We start from the raw sequence: 11,555 nt of genomic DNA on the forward strand, positions 1-11,555 counted from the left end.
TGCTCCTTCTGATAGTCATTACAATATAAACAGAAAGTAAAAGCTAATACGCTGTATCATATTTCAGGAAATAAAATACTGTAATGCCACAAATGTGTGATCGATTTAAATCATTTTTGCAAGATTAATACGGTTAATTATTGAACATTGTACGACATAGTAATATCTTTACTTACGTTTTCGCACTTTCAACCTATATCTTCATCCTCCATTGATCTTAAATATGACACCAAAAACCGAAGCTAAGGTTGAGACGGTGACTTGATATTCAAACAGAAAATTTCCTCTCTGAGTGTATTCTGTAATAGAACATTATCATAAAATTCCTACTTGCGTTTTCGTTTTGAAATTGGGTTTCTACTTTCGTTTTCGCTATATATTGCCATTGCTTGTAATAAGAAAAAAAGTTTTACTTTCTTTTTCTCTTTGAGCAATTTAGAATTTAGATATGTCATTTTAAAAATATTATAGATGACAACTATTAACTTTACTTTCATACGTACATATGTATACATTGTATACAAAAAATAATTTCGAACTCTAAACTCACACAGGTGTTTGTATGACTCATGGTTGATAAGTATAAACTTCCGCTTTCGTTTTGTAAAGCAGAGTCGAGTGTTTTAAGTGTTTGGATCTCATGGTGCACATTGTTGAATATATCTTTCGTTTTGCCTTGGAATTTTTCTTAGGAATGCAGTGTTTTTAGGCGATATTGTTTCGTTAACGATGCCGTGTGAAAATATGACAGTTTCTACACGAATAAAAAGGTGAGCAGACAGACGTATGCGTTGTCATGGAATAGCCTAAAATCTATTTTTATGTATACACATTACTGACGTAGTATTAAAATCAATTGATAACTGGTGAGTCTTGTTTCCTCATATGTTTGATCGTTATAAATAATATACTTTTTATTCATAGTTATATACATTCTTACAAGACTACAATAGCATTTATACCTATATTTATATACATTATCCAGTTTACTATCAATATGTTTTATGGTTAAAGACACCAAACAAATCGCATTATTTCATTTCAGATGAATAGGGGAAAATGAAGAACCTGCCTATATAGATCCCTTTATAAACACCCCTATATATAAAGTGCAGTGTTATGGTACGTAGGGATCTCGAAAGAGTTTATATGGTTATAAATCTAAACTAGTTACAAATGTAACGAATTCTTATGCTTTCTGAAACATGGATTCAAAAGTAAATTAGAAATGTAAAGTTTATGTGTGTGTTCCTGATAAAGTCTTAACGTTAATTTCCCTGGTTTACACATAGTAATCTGTATGTTTCTGTTTGTAAGGGATCTACTCCAGCCAAACACAATTCGAAAAATAACATTACCAAACAACTTCCTGTGACAAATAACGACACGTGTATTTTGAAGAAGGAAGATACCGGACAACAACAACCACGTGTGTCAGACACAATCACAGAAACACAGGACAATGGTAATACTAAAACTATATTGTAGTAGAAATCATATTGTTTCAGCATTTATCGCACATGAAATTTAAAAATTTAAAATCGTTAATTGCATTTTAAAGTAATTAGTGCGAGTGTTTGACTTGTGATAACGGCTTCAAAACAGCAAATACAAAGACAAAAAAATATATTGAATGGGAAAATATATCTCTTGCTATTATGTAAAGTATAATTTGAGTTCAGGTTTAATGAGAATAAAGTTGAAAGACTTGCTTTATTTTAGATTTATGATTATAAATCAACTAAAACAATATTTGTTCACTTGCAGAAATCATTGATGGGTTAGAAGGGGGTCACACCCAACCTGGGAACAATACAGACATTGATGGCCGGGGACATGATACTGTATCAGAGGTTTTGATTTCTCCGTCGCTCATTTAATGGAATTGTTTTAAGCTATTTTCTCAGCACATTCCATGATAACAAATGAGATCAACTAATTGAATGTGCAGACGTTAAAAGACATTGAATCCTAATTTGTTTATAATCTATCTAGTTAGTTTATCTACGAACAATCAAATTCAGTGTATTTTATTTTAAAACAATTAATGCAATACACATTTACTCTAGATGTTGTCATAAAGAGTTAAAGTAATTGTAAGTTATCTGTTTTCAACATAGGAACGCGCCACAGATACAACGTATACAGACAGAAAAGGTAATATTAGTACATTTTATCAGATACTTCAGTAAAGCAAAGACGAAGTTGAAAGAATGAATACAGGATTTTTATGTCAAGAAGACACAAATAGGTAATTGATCAACGCCTAGACATAGGAATGGTATTTATCAGTATTTAAGTACTTATATGCCAGACATTGAACAGTTTTATATACCTGTAAGTTTACATTCTAATACACATACTGTTATGTTTTATTGTTTTGAATTGATTTATTGTATTCAGAGGAATGCCAGTTACCGGACAAAGATTGTGTCCAACAAAGCGTGGTAATGTATTTAGTTTAGTACAGTATATGGGAGATAACTCTGGAAACCTTGTTTAATAAAACCGTCAATATAAATATAACAAATATCTACTTAATTGTTTAAAAAGTATATAAAGATAAACAACTCATGGTATCATAAAACGTTAATGGCAGATATCAGAAATACGACCTTCACATTCAAATGGTGGCATTATCATGTATACATTCAATTATCATTACTTTTAACCATTTATGTAAATATTATTATATTATATTCATATAATCCAATTATGATTTTCCAATGATGTTTTACTGATGAGATTCCAATGAGAATTAGTTCATATGTAAATGTTGAAATATCATTTATTGATACATGCTACGTATGTTTACATACAATGTAGGAAAATACGAATGCCGAAAACATACAGAAAACGAAATTAACAACCGAGGAGAGTGCATTCCATGACAGAGGTATGGCATATTATAAAGCAATGCGTTAAAATCTCCTTAAAATATTTGAATGATCACATTGATATCACTTAAGTTTTTAAGGCAAAAGATCGGTTTCAGTTGATTTATCACGTTACTGGTGAAACGGTTTTACACGGATGTGTCTTATAATGGCGAAAGGGCTATTTGAAATTCAAAGAAACCCAACATTTAAAGTACCTTTAGAATAATTCATGTGAGAAATAAAATCAACATTGTCGATATGGTTACCTTCTTTCAGAGTCAATCAAATCGGATGACCGTAAAAGCGATGGAACGAAAGAAAACAATGACGGCAGCGAAGAAAAAAGTGAATGCAATACAGAACAAAGCAAAAAGAAGAAAGAAGATGATGCAGAGAACAACAAGATAAACAAAGAAGACATTGCAGACAAAAGCGAGGAAAAGAAAGTAGACAATGCAGACAGAAGTGATGGAAATCTGATACGAGTATCCTTTACAGAGTTAAACAAGTTATTTAATTAGGATATACATAAACGTCATATGTCTTCTCCTTAATTATCTCCCAGGGCCTTCCAAATGTTCATTCGAGCACATGTTACATTTCTTCACTCATCCAGGTAAGTCATTTTAAGTCATATGCCTAACTGTTCACAAATATCTACAGGAAAATAGCTGTATACTGACCGACGATGACGTAACATGTCTTTCCACAATACAACGAAGGATTTTGGAATATTTTTTCGCTACTGTCTAAACAAGGCTATCTATCATAATATCAAAGCTTTTATCTAAATAAATCTTGACGGTAGTTTTCTGCTGCTTAAAGACAACGTTTATATTTTCTACATATAACCAATAAAATACATTTAAATACTGCGCTTCTCTTGGTTGAATAATGAATATTTTCGTATTACAGGTTTTGGCATAAACGCCAGGCTTCATGAATAAATTGGTGGGATAGACGGAACCAATTCCAGGATGTGTTCCAAGGATTAGGAGCGTTCAGAAAATATCACATCGAAGTCAATGAGTCGGCGAAACCTGTCATACATCCGCCACGACGCATGCCTGCTGCTTACACAACAAGTTAAGTTAGGCGTAATTGACCGACTCGTAGAACTGATTAGGTCAATTCGATGGTGATTATTACGAAGTCGAATGGCAAATTACATATTTGTTTAGACTCGAAAGATTTAAACCGTGCGATAAAGTGAGAGCACAGCCCTATGCGGACAATTGATGACGTCACCTCAAAAGTGTCTGGTGCGAAAATATTTTTCGAAGTTAGACGCTGAGTGCGGATTTTGGCAAATTGAACTTAGATGAGCCGAGTAGTCGTCTGCACACGTTCAAAAGCCCGTTTGGACGCTACAAATTAAAACGCCCCCTTTCGGTATTTCCAGTGCGCCAGAGGTATTCCTACGCGTCATGTCAGAGGTCTATGAAGAAAAGGAGGGCGTCGAGACTATAGTTGACGTTATCCTAATTTGGGGCGAATCGCGTGAACAGCATGACGCGAGACTACGCGTCCTTTATAAAAAAATATAAGATTTAGAATGTATGATGTATTTGATGAATTTGTGAGCACCGAAGGCGTGAGATTTTGTTGTTTTGGGGGTCCTGCATAAGTTTCTCCTCCGGGAAAAAGTCCTTTAGCAAGCTCGAAAGCACAATCTGCGTCTTAATAAGCAAAAGTGTAAAATTGCCGTCACAGACATACAGTATATTGGACACACACTCAGTGTCGAAGGTCTGAAACCTGACCCGGATAAGGTCGAAGCAATTTCCAAAATGCCGGAACCGACCGACAAGCAAGGTCTACAACGATTCATGGGAATGGTGCAGTACGTGGCAAAGTGTCTGCCAAATCTTTCCCAAAAAAGTGCGCCGATCAGATAACTACTGGAAAAAAATGTCGTCTGGCATTGGACTGAACAGCATAGTAACTGTTATCAACGGCTAAAAGAGATGATGTCGTCAGAACCAGTCCTTAAATAATATGAACGTCAATAAGCCAGTCACACTTTCAGTCGATGCGCTTGACAGGACTCGGAGCAGTGTTGCTGCAAGACAATCGATTCGTAGATTATGCGTCAAAATCTCTCACTTAAGCCCAACAGCGTTACCCGCAAATAGAAAAAGAGACGTTCGCTATTGTCTTCGGTGCCAAGAAATATCATCATTATATTTTCAGCAATACCGTTACAATACAATCAGACCATTAGCCTCTGAAAATAAAATAAAATTGTGAAGAAACCTCTGCATCTTGCACCTGAAGTATTTACCTGAAAGTCAAATGTTATTGCAGTAAAGTTATTGTGGCCGACGCGTTAAGTCGTGCTAATCTCAAAGAGGAAGCCCCGGATTTGGAGGACGAATTCGTAGTACACTCTCGTTCTAACAGTATGAGACAGTAAAATTCAGGAAATCAATCGCGAAACAGAAAACCCAGAGTGGAACAGTTATCACTCACTGTAAGTCTCAGTTCGCACGACACGGCATACCGGACATATCAATATCGGATAATGTACCGCAGTATGCGTGTGCGGAGTTTCGTCAGTTTACAGAAATGTATGGGTTTGAACACCGAACCTCGAGTCCAACATTTCCACAGTCAAATATAATGGCCGAGAAGTCCGTACAGACAGTGAAACGTCTGCTGAAAAAGGCAGTACAAAGTAGGCAAGATCCTAATCTCTCACTTTTAGATCTGAGAAATACACCAACGTCATCGTCAATACGATCTCCAGCCCAATGGTTATATGGAAGGAGAACGCGAACCTTACTCCAACGTCTACAAGTCTGTTACAACCGAAAGAAGAAACAAAAGTGAAGGAGAAGCTTAAAATGAAACGTCAAGAACAAAAGTTCTATCATGACCGCGGATGTTATGAATTACCTCCCTTGGGCATGGAAGATAACTTCAGGATTCGTCAAGGAAGTAACTGGCAGCCAGGTCGCGTTGTAGAATTCGACAAAATTATCGATCTATAATGGTGCATTCGAACGGGAGAACATACCAAAGTAATTGGAAACACACTAATTTTGGTGTTTGGGGGGTCCGGGGTCTTAAGATTTTAGAATGTATGATATATTTGATGAATTTGTGAGCACCGAATGTGTAAGATTTTGTTGTTTTGGGGGGTCCTGCATAAGTTTCTCCCATCCTCGATACTCCAGGGGTTCCGATCACTTACGATCTCTACACCCCTGGACTATCTCATAGTGAAATTGAAGGCAGCTCAGCTGAAAATATTTGACCAATCACAGACCAGCAAAGATTTCCTTTGAAGACTACAGAGAGAGCGACGCCCAACTTCAAAGCCACATATAGTCAACCACAGTGTACCGTTATACGATTTGATGTACATCAAAGGACTAAATTACCTGTTCTGTTCTGTTGCCTCCAGTTTCACTATGAGATGCCAAGGGGTGTAGAAATCGTAAGTGATCGAACCCCTGGAGTATCGAGGAATGAAGTTCTCCCCAGGGAAAAAAAGTACGATTTAGAATGACTGAGATGAGTTTTACGATGTATTTTGATGATTTTAAAGCGTTCTTAACACGGTAATTTTTCGATTTAAAGTTTACATGCATTTGGAAATTATTATTATTATTATTATCTTTATTTTCCTTCAAAATGAAGAGTATATAATGATAATATATAAAAATACATATGGTAAACAGCATGAAATAATATGTACAAAATTAGAAAGAGAGAGAGAATATGGGGAAAATACACAACATAATTATTATAAATCAGAGAAAGAGAGAAGAGGGGCACAATTCTCTCGGATATTTCTATATCAAAATATTTTCAATATATATATATATATATTCATAAAGAAATGCACGAGTAAGTTTTGCAGTGATTGTAAATCAGCTACGTATACAAATTGAATATCTTTTTAAAAGTATACACTGATAACAATCTTAATTGTTCCATATCATATCTTTCCAATGATACATGTGTTAGCTCAAAATCTGAGAGAGAGTATAAACATGAAATAAAACCAATATTTGTGATTGATACAATTGAACATATGAAATCATCTCTTATTTGTTCAGTCAATGAATAATTTAAAACAATATGAGATGAGTTTTACGATGCTTTTTGATAATTTTAAAGCGTTCTTAACACGGTATTTTTTTTTTATTTAAAGTTACCTGTATTTAGAAATGATAATTGTGAGTTTCGTCATACCATTATGCAACCCAGCTCGATCTGAATATACCGGATTCACACCATCGGCACATTGTTGTGTAACTAAAAATAATAATGAATTGATAGTCTTGCTAAGACATATAAACAAATTAATCTTTTAAGAAGCATTTTTTGAAATAGTATAATCCCTTGATGGACATTTTTAGTCTAATTCGAACAGGTTTGAACAATTACGTGCTTGAACGTTTATAGGAAACGCGCCGCGCAGCGGAAATTTTTCTAAAATGTAGTACAAAAATGTGCAGGAGGACCCTTTTTTCTTTCAAATGTGCGTTTTTATAACCTTTCACTCGGCGAAAATGGGGGGGGGGACATGTTTGCCCCCCCGTCCTGGGGAACGGGGGGGGGGGGGGCAACTGCCCCCCCTTCCCTGCCCTGCCTCCCCCCCGCTTCCTACGCCCCTAAAGATTTAAGAAATGCTTTAGGGATATTTTGAAAAGAAAAGAAGAAGAAGAAATAAAAATTGTTCCTTTTTATTTTAGAGAGAAAGTAAAAACTAATACACTGCTTTACATTTCAGGAAACAGAAATATTGAAATACTGTATGTTCGGTTTAAATATTTTTTTTCAAGATTAATAAGATTAATGATTAAACGTTTTACGACATGCATAGCAACAATTTACTTACGTTTTCGCACTATCAACCTATATCTTCATCCTCTTCTATTGATCTTTAATATGGAACCAAAAACTGAAGCTAAGGTTCAGACGGTGAGTTGATTCAAACAGAACCTTTCCTCTCGGAGTGTATTCTGAAATAGAACATTTTCATAAAATTCCTACTTGCGTTTTCGTTTTAAAAATTGGGTTTCAACTTTCGTTTTCGCTATATATTACCATAGCTTGTAACTAGGAAAAAAATTCTACTTTCGTTTTCTCTTTGAGATAAGTTAACAAATTTATGTGTGTCATTTTAAAATATTGTAGATGACAATTATTAACTTTACTTTCAAATATACATATGTATATACAAATAAAATAATTTTGAACTCAACTTTTAAACTTATGACTCAACGTGGATAAGTATAAACTTCCGCTTTCGTTTCGTAAAGCAGAGTAGAGTGTTTTTGTGTTTGGATCTCATGGTTCACATTGTGGAATATATCTTTCGTTTTGCCTAGAAATTTTATAAGGAATGCATTGGTTTTCACCGATATTGTTTCGTTAACGATTTTGTTTGGAAACACGGAAGTTTCTATACGCATGAAAAGGTAAAGCAGACTGGCGTATGTGTTGTCATGGAATAGGTACACACATTATGTATACACATTACTGGCGTAGTATTAAAATTCATTGATAACCGATGTGTCTTGTTTTCCTAACTTGTTTGATCGATACATAGAACACACTTTTTATTCATAGTTATATTATATGTACATTCTTGCAAAACTATAATAGCATGTATACCTACATTTATATACATTATTGATAAGTTTAAACTTCAAGTTTACTGTCAATAGATTTTATGTGTAAGGCACAAAACAAATCGTATAATTTCATTTCAGATGAATGGCGGAAAATGAAGTACCATCTTACACAGATCCCTGTCACTCCTATAGAAAAGTGCAGTATAATGGTACGTAGGGGATCTCGAAAGAATTTATATGGTTATCAAGTTTAATATCTATGAACAATATCTCAGGGGCGTAGGAAGCGGGGGGGGGGGGCAAACATGTCTTTTTGCCCCCCATAATGCTTATTGAGAGAGAGAAAAAAGGGTCCTCCTGCACATTTTTCGTACTTCATTCTAGAAAATTTTCCGCTGCGCGGCGCATTTCCTAAAACGTTCAAGCACGTAATGTCAAACCTTAAATAGTAAAAATTCAATACACACGAACTAGACTAAAAATGTCCATCAAGGGATTCTATGTACTATTTAAAAAAATGTCTCTTAAAAGATCAATTTGTTTATATGTCTTAGCGAGACAATTAATTCATTTTTTTATGTTACACAACAATGTGCCGATGGTGTGAAGCCGGTATATTCAGATCGAGTAGGGTTGCATAATGTTATGACGACACAATTATCATTTCTAAATGCAAGTAGCTTTAAATCGAAAAATTACCATGTTAAGAACGCTTTATAATCATTAAAATACATCATAAAACTCATCTCAGCCATTCTAAATCGTAATTTTTTTTTACCGGGGGACACCCCCGGACCCCCTAACACCAAATTCTCGCGCCTTTGGGCGCTCGCAAATTCGTCAAAATGCATGGTAAAACTCATCTAAGTCATTCTAAACCGTGATTTTTTTTTCCGGGGTGACCCCCAGACCCCCCAAACACCAAAATCTCGCGCTTTCGGGCACTCGCAAAATCATCAAAATACATTGTAAAACTCGTCTCAGCCATTCTAAAATACAATATTTTTTCACAGGGGTCACCCCCAGACCCCTAAAACACCAAAATCTCGCGCCTTTGACACTCACCACGCTAATTTGGCCAATTTGCGTATTCGTTAATTTCCTTGTAGCGACCCCACTGTCTATAAATGTGTACAAGGATTAAATTTAATGATAAATGAAACATGTACATAAAGCATAAATGGTTGGGAGTTAATTAATCTCCTCCTGAAGGTGCGACGGGGGGGGGGGGGTTACAAAATATTGAGGACCTTTGCCCACCCCCCCCCCCCCCCCCCCCCCCCATTACGTTTCATCTTCCTTACTTATTTTACATTCTTCAGTCTGGTTAACATGGATTACAAATTTAAACTATAGGAATAAAGATTATAACAACAACTTTATTTGTGTGTTCCTAATCAAGTCTTAGCGTTAATTGTCAGGTGTTACACTCAGTAGTCCGTATGTTTTTTGTTTTGAAGGGATCTACTCCAGCCAAACACAATTCGAAAACCTAACATTGCCAAACAATTCTTCCTGTGACAAATTAACGACAGCAAGTATTAATTTGAACAAGGAAGATCACGGCTCAACAACACAACAACGTGTGTCAGACACAATCAACAGAAAACACAGGACAATGGTAATACTGAAACTTTAGATATATATATTGTAGTAGAAAATCTTGTGTCAATCCTTGTTGCAGATGGGATTCTTTTTGCGCTAATTCTTGAAAGCGCTAATTGCATTTCAAGTAGTAGTTATTGGTGCGAGTGCTCGAATTTGTCATTATATATTAACGGTTTCAAAAAGGTTAATCAAAGTTAATGATAATTACGTTATGTAATTCTGGCTATTATGTATAGTGTAATTTGAGTTCAGATTTAATGAGAATAAAGTTGAAAGACTTGCTTTATTTTAGATTTAGGATTATAAGTCAACAATTACAATAATTTATTTATTTACAGAAATCATGGATGGATTAAGAGGGGGTCACTACCCAACCTGGGAACAATACAGACATTGATGATCGTGGACATGATACTGTATCAGAGGTTTTGATTTCTTCGTCGCTTCCACTCAAAACGAAATTGCTTTTTACTAGATTGAATTGTTTATTTATTTTTATCGAATTGCTTAAGCTATATTTTCTCAGCACATTCTAAGATAGCTCATGAGAACAACTAATTGAATGTCCATGCGTTAAAAGACATTTTAATCATAATTTGCCCTTTTTTATCTATCTAGTTAGTTTATCATTCTACGAAGACAATCAAAATCAGTGTGTTTTTATCTTAAAAACGAGTAACGCAATACACATTTTACTATAGATGTTGTTATAACGAGTTAAGGTAACCCATGTAAGTTATATCTGTTTTTATCATTTATGGAAACGCTGGGCACTACAATACATAACGGATCTTTAAATCATTAGAGAATAGAAAAGGTAACATTAGTTATGATTTTATTAGATATTTCAGTTAAAGTCAAGACTACGAAATGATCTAGAATGAATACAGGATTTTTTTATATTCGATTGAAGTAAGGAAGAAAGGTACGCCGTTAAGACTCGAATATGAGCCCCTAAAGATTTAATTACTCCAGGAAAAGAACAAACATACATTTGGCAATTAGCCAAACAGTTGAATAACGCATGGCTAACACGTACTACATCCCGGAAAATATCCCACGCAATGTGCCACAATTATCGTTCTCTATGGACATGACGTCATCAAAACATGCAGTTTTCCCGCCATTTTTTCACAAAAAATCCTTGATAAATCATACTTTTTGAGTGGTTTTCTCTTAATATGAATGTGGCCGCCCTTCAGTTGGGGAGCAGAAAGAGATTTTCACACGTTGTGTACTCGTGTATTTACGCATTATCCATAAAAAAATATCAAGTTGCCCTCCAAAGAGTGGCGGCTAAATCCATTTCAAAGCCTTTTGTAACCTCAAAGATGATGAATTTCTATGCAAAATTTGGCTAGAGAGAAAAATCATCAATTTTGATGACGTCATAGGTGGAGCAAATCGTGTACATGGTTATAAAAAGTTATGTTTTGATGAATGGTAAGTATGATGAGTATTTATTGATGTGAAATTG

The 11,555-nt window shown here is 35.0% G+C and overlaps 2 long non-coding RNA genes across 4 annotated transcripts; both read left to right on the top strand.

The window, feature by feature from the left end:
- Window positions 1-588: 588 nt before the first annotated feature.
- LOC138335359 (uncharacterized) lies at window positions 589-4,139 on the top strand. 3 transcript variants are annotated; one of them, XR_011210269.1, is made up of 9 exons: window positions 591-770; window positions 1,046-1,122; window positions 1,318-1,465; window positions 1,768-1,853; window positions 2,121-2,447; window positions 2,827-2,896; window positions 3,156-3,364; window positions 3,445-3,495; window positions 3,795-4,139. It is a non-coding gene; the product is annotated as an uncharacterized lncRNA (long non-coding RNA). The 3 variants fall into 3 exon arrangements; XR_011210267.1 differs by having other exon boundaries at window positions 589-770; window positions 1,768-2,447; XR_011210270.1 differs by lacking the exon at window positions 1,046-1,122 and having other exon boundaries at window positions 589-770; window positions 1,768-2,447.
- Window positions 4,140-8,039: 3,900 nt separating this feature from the next.
- Window positions 8,040-9,963, top strand: LOC138335368 (uncharacterized). Its single transcript, XR_011210271.1, has 3 exons — window positions 8,040-8,314; window positions 8,609-8,679; window positions 9,931-9,963. It is a non-coding gene; the product is annotated as an uncharacterized lncRNA (long non-coding RNA).
- Window positions 9,964-11,555: the final 1,592 nt, after the last annotated feature.

Source organism: Argopecten irradians, chromosome 1 (assembly GCF_041381155.1).
Source record: "Argopecten irradians isolate NY chromosome 1, Ai_NY, whole genome shotgun sequence".
Classification (NCBI taxonomy): Eukaryota; Metazoa; Mollusca; class Bivalvia; order Pectinida; family Pectinidae; genus Argopecten; species Argopecten irradians.